This window comes from Hyla sarda, chromosome 6 (assembly GCF_029499605.1).
Source record: "Hyla sarda isolate aHylSar1 chromosome 6, aHylSar1.hap1, whole genome shotgun sequence".
NCBI classification, from domain to species: domain Eukaryota; kingdom Metazoa; phylum Chordata; class Amphibia; order Anura; family Hylidae; genus Hyla; species Hyla sarda.
This window is the reverse complement of record NC_079194.1, coordinates 176,261,930-176,274,406: the sequence shown is the minus strand read 5'-3', so window position 1 is coordinate 176,274,406 and position 12,477 is coordinate 176,261,930.

The window sequence follows — 12,477 nt, the reverse complement described above, 5'->3', positions numbered from 1 at the left end:
AGTATAGTTCCCCCCCACATTAGGTAGGCAGTATAGTTCCCCTCACATTAGGTAGGCAGCATGTTCCCCCACATTAGTTGGCAGTATAGTTCCCCCCACATTAGGTTGGCAGTATAGTTTCCCCCACATTAGGCAGGCAGCATGTTCCCTCACACTAGTTGGCAGCATGTTCCCCCACATTAGGTTGGCAGTATAGTTTCCCCCACATTAGGTAGGCAGCATGTTCCCTCACACTAGTTGGCAGCATGTTCCCCCACATTAGGTTGGCAGTATAGTTCCCCCCACATTAGGTAGGCAGTATAGTTCCTCCCACATTAGGTGTGCAGTATAGTTCCCCCCACATTAGGTAGGCAGCATGTTCCCTCACATTAGGTTGGCAGTATAGTTCCCCCCCACATTAGGTTGGCAGTATAGTTCCCCCCCACATTAGGTAGGCAGTATAGTTCCCCTCACATTAGGTAGGCAGCATGTTCCCCCACATTAGTTGGCAGTATAGTTCCCCCCACATTAGGTAGGCAGTGTAGTTCCCCCCACATTAGGTTGGCAGTGTAGTTCCCCCCCCCCACATTAGGTAGGCAGCATGTTCCCCCACATTAGTTGGCAGCATGTTCCCCCACAGGTTGGCAGTATAGTTCCCCCCACATTAGGTAGGCAGCATGTTCCCCCCACATTAGGTAGGCAGCATGTTCCCCCACATTAGTAGGCAGCATGTTCCCCCACATTAGGTTGGCAGTATAGTTCCCCCCACATTAGGTAGGCAGTATAGTTCCCCCACATTAGATAGGCAGTATAGTTCCCCCCCACATTAGGTAGGCAGCATGTTCCCCCACACTAGTTGGCAGTATAGTTCCCCCCACATTAGTTGGCAGTATAGTTCCCCCCCCCACATTAGGTAGGCAGTATAGTTCCCCCCACATTAGTTGGCAGCATGTTCCCCCACATTAGGTTGGCAGTATAGTTCCCCCCCCCCACATTAGTTGGCAGCATGTTCCCCCACATTAGTTGGCAGCATGTTCCCCCACATTAGGTTGGCAGTATAGTTCCCCCCACATTCGGTAGGCAGCATGTTCCCCCACATTAGTTGCCAGCATGTTCCCCCACATTAGGTTGGCAGTATAGTTCCCCCCCCCCCCCCCCACATTAGGTAGGCAGTATAGTTCCCCCCACATTAGGTAGGCAGTATAGTTTCCCCCCACATTAGGTAGGCAGCATGTTCCCCCACATTACTTGGCAGTATAGTTCCCCCCAACATTAGGTAGGCAGTATAGTTCCCCACACATTAGGTAGGCAGCATGTTCCCCCACATTAGTAGGCAGCATGTTCCCCCACATTAGGTTGGCAGTATAGTTCCCCCGACATTAGGTAGGCAGCATGTTCCCCCCCATTAGTTGACAGCATGTTTCCCCAAATTAGTTGGCAGTATATTTCCCCCCTGACTGTAAGGAAATAGTTTGTACCATTTTTATATCCATTTAATAAAAAAATCTTCAAAAAATGTGTTCTCTTTTGTGAAGGATTTTGACTGTTAGAAAGTTATTTACTTTTTTATTTTTATAAGTTATAGCAACTGTATATGTGAATACGTCTTGGACACTGTGAAAAAGATGTTTGGTGTAAGGCAGGGGTGTCAAACTCAAATTCATCGGGGGCCGCATCAGCAGTTTGGTCACCCTCAAAGGGCCGGTTGTATCTGTAGGACCCCTCCCCCCCCCCCCCACATACCGTATATGCCGGCGTATAAGACGACTGGGTGTATAAGACTACCCCCAACTTTTACAGTTAAAATGTAGAGTTTGGGATATACTCGCCATATAAGACTACCCCTCCTACAGCAATGTACAGTACCTTGTAGTTCCCCCCACATTATGTAGGCAGCATGTTCCCCCACATTAGTTGGCAGCATGTTCCCCCACATTAGATTGGCAGTATAGTTCCCCCCACATTAGGTTGGCGGTATAGTTCCCCCCACATTAGGTAGGCAGCATATTCCCCCACATTAGGTTGGCAGTATAGTTTCCCCCACATTAGGTAGGCAGCATGTTCCCCCACACTAGTTGGCAGCATGTTCTCCCCACATTAGTTGGCAGTGTAGTTCCCCCCACATTAGGTTGGCAGTATAGTTCCCCCCACATTAGGTAGGCAGTATAGTTCCTCCCACATTGGGTAGGCAGTATAGTTCCCCCCCCACATTAGGTGGGCAGTATAGTTCCCCTCACATTAGGTAGGCAGCATGTTCCCCCACATTAGTTGGCAGTATAGTTCCCCCCACATTAGGTTGGCAGTATAGTTCCCCCCCCCCACATTAGGTAGGCAGTATAGTTCCCCCCACATTAGGTTGGCAGTATAGTTCCCCCCACATTAGGTAGGCAGCATGTTCCCCCACATTACTTGGCAGTATAGTTCCCCCCAACATATAGTTCCCCCCAACATTAGGTTGGCAGTATAGTTCCCCCCACATTAGGTAGGCAGCATGCTCCCCCACATTAGTTGCCACCATGTTCCCCCACATTAGGTTGGCAGTATAGTTCCCCCCCCCACACACACATTAGGTAGGCAGTATAGTTCCCCCCACATTAGGTAGGCAGTATAGTTCCCCCCACATTAGGTTGGCAGTATAGTTCCCCCCACATTAGGTAGGCAGCATGTTCCCCCACATTACTTGGCAGTATAGTTCCCCCCAACATATAGTTCCCCCCAACATTAGGTAGGCAGTATAGTTCCCCACACATTAGGTAGGCAGCATGTTCCCCCACATTAGTAGGCAGCATGTTCCCCCACATTAGGTTGGCAGTATAGTTCCCCTGACATTAGGTAGGCAGCATGTTCCCCCCCATTAGTTTACAGCATGTTCCCCCACATTAGTTGGCAGTATAGTTCCCCCCCCCCCACATTAGGTAGGCAGCATATTCCCCCAAATTAGTTGGCAGCATGTTCCCCCACATTAGGTTGGCAGTATAGTTCCCCCACATTAGGTAGGCAGCATGCTCCCCCACATTAGTTGGCAGCATGTTCCCCCACATTAGTTGGCAGTATAGTTCCCCCCACATTAGGTTGGCAGTATAGTTTCCCCCACATTAGGTAGGCAGTATAGTTCCCCCCACATTAGGTAGGCAGTATAGTTCCCCCCACATTAGGTAGGCAGCATGTTCCCCCACATTAGGTTGGCAGTATAGTCACCCCCACATTAGGTAGGCAGCATATTCCCCCACATTAGTTGCCAGCATGTTCCCCACATTAGTTGGCAGTATAGTTCTCCCCACATTAGGTTGGCAGCACCCCCCCCCCTCCCTCCCTCCCCACAGACATACAGCCTCCAGCCATATACAGTGTATGGCTGGAGGCTGTATGTCTGTGTGCTGCCCCCACTGTGATCCGGTCACCGCTCCTCCGGCCCGGGGTCACATCTACTGCTATGGCCTATGGACCATAGTAGTAGGTGCCAGGACCGGTCGAGCGGTGACCGGAACGCTGAAGAAGATAACGCGCCGCCAGTCACTTACCAGGGCCTGCGCGCGTCCTCCTGCGATGATCCTGCCCTCCTCCTGTTCCTCCCGCGTCTCTATGGTTGTACGCACGGGACGTCACTGACGTCCCGTGCGTAGAACCATAGAGGCGGAGGACCGAAGGAGGATCGCCGCGCATGCGCTGAAGAGGCGGCTTTCTTTTTTTTTTTTTTTTTTACCGAGATTAAAGGTGTCGGCCCGCGGTCCGGGTGTTTGACACCCCTGTGTAAGGGTTCACTCACAAAAAAAATTGAGAAAATATTTCCAGCTCCCCAGAAAAAAATAGGATAAAATGCAGAATGTATTTATAACATGATTAAAATGGTAATAATTCAAAAGGGGAATTAAAAGCTAGGCAGAAATGCTGACACGTTTCAAACCGACCCGATCCCTAGTCATGGCATAACACTACCACATACTAAATGTCTGTTACGTTATGCCTCCGGCCGTACACGCTGGCCGTGAGCACGAGGTCACGTTACCTGCTGTTGCCGGCGGGGCTGGGACTCTCATTGCGGGACGTGCCTGCATGCGAGCCCCAGTCCGTCGCTCACCTGGTGCTTCTCCTGCCTCTGCCTCTCTGCTCCAGCACGTGTGCCCCCATCCCCTAGGGTGCATGCGCCGGAGCTTTAAGAATTAAAGGGCCAGTGCGCTCAATAGTGCAATTCATCTGTGGCTCATTGATAAATTCCTCCACCCTCCTCACTTCCCTGCCGGATCTTTGTTGCCTTGTCCCTGAGAGAAAGCATTCCTGAGAGTTGCCTTGCCGTGTATCTGATCCTTTGCTCTGTGACTTTACCTTGCTCCTCTGCTGTCTGCCTATTGACCTCCTGCTGCGTTCTGACTACGCTACTGTGCCGCCTGCCTGAACCTTCTGCTATCCTAACTACGAGCTACCTTATCACTCCTGTGCCTCGCATCTCCTCAGCCGCCTGTGTGGTCGAGTCTTGCCAGGGGTAGCAACCTGGGTGCCGCCTGCCGCAGTAAGTCCATTCCACTTTGCGGTGGGCTCTGGTGAAAACCAGCGGCACCTTAGACTCCGCTCCCTAGTACAGTCTGAGTCATCTGCCACACAGGTCCAGCGGATCCTGTCTACTGAAACGTGAGTGTTACAATGTTGTTATTTATCAAATGGCCATATTAGGATATGCCTACACCTGACGTGCTTCCTGGGAAGGGTTAACTTCTTGTTAGCTATGCTCAACCTGCAGGTATTTTGTGGCCTAATTCATAAATTCGAGGACTTTTCAATGGCATGATGCAAACAGATATATTGTGACAGTGCCAGCATTAGTTTTATTGAAATCCTAGTTGCTAGTGTTTTGAGAGATTTTTTTAGAAAGCGGAGGGAACTCTTGTGACATGTTAGACATGGGAGGGGCGGCAGAAGATTAGATATTTGACCCACTCAGTAAATACCTAAACTGCTAGCCCTGGTGTGTTCACTGTATAAACACACTGAACTTATAATAACTTACTGTTAGTTGTAGGTTTCTATAAAAGTCATTGGTTTCCGTCTGGTGTGGAATTTACTGTGCCGCTTCCTTTTTTTTTTAGATGTCAGACTACATCTTTAAAGAGGCACTGTCATTATAAAGAACCTTTTATATTTTATAGACCTAATGATAAAATAACTTTTTTAAATATATTGTTATGAAAAAAAGTAAATTTTAGCAAAAATTTTTATAAAAAAATTGCCGTCACTAGGGTCGTTTATCTTTCTCCAGACAGGCGGGTTTGTATTTTACAACATACTGAATACCGACCGGAAAGCACACCAGTATCCAGTATAGAAGATCACAACTGCACTGGCTGCTGTGTATGCGCGGGCAAAACCTGGCTGCGAGCGGGCGCAGGGAGTGCGCTCACACATGGTCAGTGCAGTGATATCCTGTCAGTGAAGACAGCGTTGCAGACTGTCAGAACGCCGGGTTAAAAGCCTTCCCACCCACGGCCCCCTACAGCAAATATCAGGCTGCCGTTCCCCTGTCTCCCTTTTCTGCTGCTCAGGCAGGGTCACACGGAACAGATCTGCAGCGTATTTTATGTCTGCGAGTACACTGCGCATGCACGCGGCCACTTGCAGATCGCTGTGTGCCTGCTAGTAGTGGCGGATTGCTGCTAGAAGCAGGCACAGCTGAAGGCAACATTGTAGGGTCCATCATCGGGGGATCCATAGCATAAAATACGCTGCGGATCTGTTCCGTGTGACCCTACCCTTAAAGGGGTTATCCAGGATAAGAAAAACAGCTGGTTTCTTAAAAAGAAAAAAAAATTCACCACACCTGTGAGGTGTGTGTGTGTGTGTGTGTGGTATTGCAGCTCAGTTCCAGGTGACAGGTGTGGTGCTGCTTTTGGAAGAAATTAGCATTGTTTTTCTGTTGTCCCACCTCATCAATTGGATTTTTCCATCCATCTTCGACCTCCTTGCAGATGCCGGAGGTAGTTAAGAAAGCTGAAAGCAGCCATAGCAAGGAAGTTACACAATTTGTGTAACTCCCATGGACTTAAATGCTGGCTACTCAATTTACGTAATTTCGCGAGTTACATAAACAGCGTGGCTCGCGGGGCCACACTAATTTTGCAACTCCTATTAAAGTCAATGGGAATTCAGCAAATTGCGTAACTTCTCCACTTAGGCTGCTTTAGGCTTTTAGCTGAAAAAGAGGAAAGAGAGTTTGCAGGAATCTATGACCTGTAAACTACATTTCCTCTTGGGGAAGTCCAGCCATAAGCAATATCTGATGGGTACAGGTGATGTCTTCTCAGTGTTGTCTGACTGCATTACTGTGCGTCAGGTGATGTCCTGATTGTGGGCGGGGCTTCCTCTCAGGGCCTCAGAATTTTCCAGATGCAATATCTTATGCTTCTAGATTGTATACAAAACAAAAAATTTAATAATTCCTAAAGGACATAGTCCATTTTGGCCTTGAGGACACAGGAAACTTTAATTTTTGCATTTTAGTTTTTTTCTCCTTGCCGCCTAAGAGACATAACTCTTTTGTTGTTCTATCCACAGAGCCATATGAGGGCTTGTTTTTTGCACAACCAACTGTGTTTTGTAATGACAGCTTTTATTTTACCATGCAAGGTGCGGTGTAGCCCAAAAAAATATTACTTAAGGTGAGAAATTGAAATTTTTTTTTTTTTTAATTAGCAATTTTTGTTTTGTTTTACGCAGTATACTTTACAGTAAAACTACCATGTTATCTTTAATCTGTGCATCAATACGATTAAAATGATACCCCTCTTTACACACTTTTCTATTACTGTACAAATTTTTTAAGCAAAATAAGAATGTTTAAAATTGCTGTATTCTGACCACCTATAACTTTCTTATTTTTCCATATACAGGGGTGTATGTGGGCTCATGTTTTGCGCCATGATCTGTAGTTTTTATCAATATCACTTTTGAATATATGTGACTTTTTGATACTTTGTATTCCTTTTATTCTGGCATGTGAGGTGACTGAAAATCAGCAATTATGGACTTTTATTTATTTATTTACTTTTTTAGTTTCATGTTCACCTTACAGGACTATTAACATTATATTTTAATAGAAAGGACATTTGCACACTATGATAACAGATATCTTATTTTATCTTTTTACATTTTTGGGGAGCTAAAATGGCTAAAATTCACATTTATTAAAACTTTATTTAACTCCTGCGCCAGTTACCAGGAGGCCAGGACGTACACTAGAAACAAGTTTACAATATGATTATTGTGATTAGCATTCTGTTACACATATGATGCCATATAGCAGCCATATCTATTGCAGCAGACATTTGCAGGTCCTTCCATAAATATACTTCTGTTCACTGGGGAACATTTATCAATATCAACAATCGTAGTGTATTCTTATTCTTGGAACACAGTACTCTCTGCTGACATCTCTGTCTATTTTAGGAACTGACCAGAGCAGCATATGTTTGCTATGGGGATTTTCTCCTACTCTGGACAGTTCTTAAAATGGACAGAGATGTCAGCTGAGAGCACTGTGGTCAAGATGTCAGCAGAGAGCTCTGTGTTCCAAAAAGAAAATTATTTCTTCTGTAGTATTGAGCAGCTAATAAGTACTGGAAGGATTAAGGTTTTTTTTAATAAAAGTAATTTACAAATCTGTTTAACTTTCTGGTACCAGTTGATTTAAAAAAAAAAAAAAAGTTTTCCACTAGAGTACCCCTTTAACCCCTTAACAACAATGGACGTAAATGTACGTCATGGTGATGTGGTACTTAACGCACCATGACGTACATTTACGCACCGCCATGCCCGGCAGGTCCCAGCCAGGGACCCGCCGGTAATGGCGGACATCCGCAATCGCGCAGATGTCCGCCATTAACTCCTCAGATGCCGTGATCAATACAGATCACGGCATCTGCGGCAGCGATCCGATCATCCAGCATGGCGGCCGGAAGTCCCCTCACCTGGCTCAGGCCATCTCCCGGGGTCTTCTGCTCTGGTCTGAGATCGAGCAGACCAGAGCAGAAGATGACCGATAATACTGAGCAGTGCTGTGTCCTACACATAGCACTGAACAGTATTAGCAATCAACTTTTAATGGGGACATAAAAAGTGTAAAAGAAAAAAAAAAAAGGAAAATAATGTAAAATAAATACCGTATTTATCGGCGTATAACACGCACTTTTTAGGCTAAAATTTTTAGCCTAAAGTCTACCTGCGTGGGACGCACACCGGAGGCCTGAAGAAGCGCAGACCCGACCCCGGCAACAGGTAATTATGCAACCGGGGATGGGGGGAGGCAACGGGGCAGCGGCGCCGGCAATGGGTGCCGCTGCCCCTTCTCTCCCCCTGGCTATCGGCGCCGCTGCCCCATTGGCAATGGGGCAGCGGCGCCGCTTCTCTCCCCCTGGCTATCGGCGCCGGCAATGGGGCGGCGGCACCGATAGTCAGGGGGAGAGAACGGGCAGCGGCGCCGATAGCCAGCGGGAGAGAAGCGGCAGCAGCAGGGCTCTAGACCCCAGGAAAGGCAGGGGGAGAGAAGCGGGCAGCGACGGCCTCTCTCCCGCTGCCTTTCCTGGGGGTGTATCGGGGTATACGCATGCACACACACGCACTCTCATTTTACCATGGATATTTGGGTAAAAAACTTTTTTTACCCAAATATCCTTGGTAAAATGAGGGTGCGTGTTATAGGCCGGTGCGTGGTATAACCCGATAAATACGGTAAGTAAAAAAAATGTGAAAAATCCCCTCCCCCAATAAAAAAAGTAAAACGTCCATATTTCCCATTTTACCCCCAAAAAAGCGTAAAAAACATAATTAATACACATATTTGGTATCACCACATGCGTAAAAGTTTGATCTATTAAAATATATTGTTAATTATCCCCTACAGTGAACGGCGTAAACGTAAAAAAATTTACAAAAGTCAAAAATTGCTGCTTTTTTGTCACATTTTATTAAAAAAAAAAATTAATAAAAAGTAAAACCTAACCAAAAGTGGTACTGATAAAAACTACTGATCATGGCGCAAAAAATGAGCCCTCATACCGCCCCATTTACGGAAAAATTAGAAAGTTATACCTGGTCAAAATAGGGCAATTTCAAACATACTAATTTTGTTAAAATGGTTTGAGATTTTTTTTAAGCGGTAAAATTATAGAAAAGCATATAACATTGGAATCATTTTAATCGTATTGACCTACAGAATAAAGAAAACATGTCATTTTAACCGGAAAGTGTACAGCGTGAAAACAAAACCTTCCAAAATTTGCGGTTTTCTTTTCAATTTTCCAACATAAATAATATTTGTTTGGTTGCGCCTTACATTTTATGGTAAAATAAGTGATGTCATTACAAAGTACAATTGGTGACGCAAAACACAAGCCCTCATATGGGTCTGTGGATGGAAATATGATTTTTAGAAGGCGAGGATGAAAAAACGAAAATGCAAAAATAAAATTGGTCTGGTCCTTAAGGCAAAAATGGGCCTGGTCCTTAAGGGGTTAATGGTGGGCATTAGCGTGACTGATAATGTCCGCCATTACCTGCAAGTCCCCAACTGCTAGTAGCAAGCCGAGACCTGCCGCGCATGAAGTGATTGCAGCTCCTGCGGTCGCTTCATGTACAGGAAGTAAATGTACATTCTGCTGCCTTAAGTACCAGGGCACCAGGACATACATTTTATGTCCATTCTCCTTCAAGGGGTTCTCCGGAGGGAAAAAAATAACATTTTCAAATCAACTAGTGCTAGAAAGTTATTTAGATTTGTAAATTACTTCTATGTAAAAATCTTAATCCTTCCAGTACTTATCAGTTGCTGTATGCTAGAAGAGGAAGTTGTGTAGTTCTTTCCAGTCTTACCACAGTGCTCTCTGCTGCCACCTCTGTCCATGTTAGGGCAGGAGAGGTATCCTGTGGGGGATTTGCTCCTGCTTTGGGCAGTTCCTGGCAGGGACAGAATGTTCCTAAATAATATTACCAAAGAAAATGCCCACACTGGGAAAGCATTATGAAAACTGTCTATAGGAAGAACTGCCTTTGTTGTCCATAGTGGCCACTCACTGCAGAGTTTCCAGTTTTCAAGAACATAATAAGAAGAAAAAGCCACACTGTCACAGATTGCTATGGCTAACAAAGACAGTTTGCATATATCTACCTCATACTTTTGATAATTACTGTCAGATGTGAGTCAGTAGGGAAATAGGAAATGCTGTACCACATACACGTCTTTATTTATTTTTTTGGTGTTTATTTTTTTTTTATTTTTTTTACCCTTTAGAAGCATTTCTAGGCTCAGTGGCAGTTTTTCTAAAAAAAAAACAGTGTGATCTGGGTATGACATTTTCTTCAAGAGTTTCTCCTCCCATAGACTTCTATAGTTGGACATGGTCAGACACAATACTCAGGTAGGCTGTGTCATTTAACAATGCTCAACTAGGTGCCGAGTAAATACCCCCCCCCCCCTCCCCCCAATTACACTACCACCACCACCACACCATCAGCCTGAACCGTTGATACAAGGCAGGATGAATCCATGCTTTCATGTTGTCCATGGCAAATTCTAAGTCTGAATGTTGCTGCTGAAATCGGGACTCGTTAAAACATGTAGCCCATATATCTGTTAAAATAAATGTTTGTTATTTCATAATCCTACATAGTTACCTAATTTATAGGCAAAAAAAAAAAAAACATGAGACTGATGTCAACTGCCCCATAATTCTTTCTTGATGACAATCAGAGAAAGTCCCTGGGTCAACGCTCTAGCCCCATAAATCTAGTATACATATCTTGTAATGTTATATTTTTCAAGAAAAACATCCAGGCCTCCCTTGAACTTCATATGCGCATTCTCCGAACCCCTCTTAATTGGAAAAATAAAATATGATTTTTTCAAATTCAAAACATAGGATGTATATATTTAAGTATATGTTCATACATAGGTGCACAAAATGAACAAAACGATGAAGAACAAAGAACAAAACCATGAAAACACGATTTTCACACAAAAACATAATGAATATTTATTGCAAATCAGTGTGACTTCTGCTGTTGTCTTTCAGAGACCAGTTCAGAAAGGAGCAGCTTTACCTTGGCAAGTGCCACTCTCATGTCATTTTCGCAACAATGGCAGTGTTCCCCCACAATAGGCAGGCAGTGTTCCCCCACATTAGGCAGTCAATGTTTCCCCACATTAGGCAGACAGTGTTCCCCACATTAGGCAGACAGAGTTCCCCCTCATTAGGCAGGCAGTGTTCCCCCACATTATGTAGGCCAGTGGTCTTCAACCTGCGGACCTCCAGATGTTGAAAAACTACAACTCCAAGCATGCCTGGACAGCCGTTGGCTGTCCGGGCATGCTGGGAGTTGTAGTTTTACAACATCTTGGGGGTCCACAGGTTTAAGACCACTGATGTAGGCAGTGTTCCCCCACAGACATACAGCCTCCAGCCATATACAGTGTATGGCTGGAGGCTGCATGCCTGTGTACTGCCCACTTCAGCGCTTCGACCACTGCTCCGACTATAGCAGTAGGTCTCGGGACCGGTGGTCGGAGCACCGAACATGACGTGCTGCTGTGGTCACTTACCAAGCTGACCAGTGCACGTCTTCCTCCTTCTCTATCCTCCGGTCATCGGCGCCTTCGTTTCCATGGACGCATGCACGGGACGTCAGTGCTGTCCCGGCGACCCTGCGTTTTTAAACTTAACGCGGGGCCGCAGGGAGTTAATAGTGAAGGGGGGGAATTGCCCCATCGCTACAGGACGGCAAACACTGGCTCTGCTCGGGGCCCCGGGCCCGCTAGGGGCCCCAAGCAATTGCTTGGTTTGCCTGTCCTGTTGCGACCTCCCCTGCCAAACCCCCGGGACTGACTCACCGAACCCCTGGGGTTTGAACCCAGGTTAAGAACCACTGCTCTAGACGAAAAGGATGCCTCTTAGTTTTTCATATGCAATATTTCGTTTTTCTTTCTTCAAGTAAGACAAACAGTCAAGTAGTACAAAAGATACAAAAATGAATTCACTCGTAGTGCAAAGCTAGTAGAGCTCACAGTCTATTCCCTCTATTCAGGTTTACATTCACTCACATTGGAGCATCCCGTAGTTGAGGTTTCTTCCTCTCACGAAGGAGACAGCAACTGAGCAATACCAATCCCTGAACACAGATGACGTTTCTGAGGTGCTTCCATCACCACATTACATAGAACATCTAGTCTCAGAAGACCTCATTTCTGAAACAAGAGATGGCATATTAAAACCAATATACAAATATTGAATACATTCTTTAAAAACTGCAAAGTCCTATATAATGTAATCTACCACAAAATAACAAGATGGTAACCTATTTCTCACAAGAATACACTAAAGTTACACACCTCATTGAGTCCTTCTGGACTCAATGAGTTCAATATTTCTATCCAATAGACTTCCCTCTGCAGAAGTCTTCTCTTAACCCTTTCTTCTGTTACTCCCCAAACCTCCTCAATCAACGTCCAACGTAATTCTC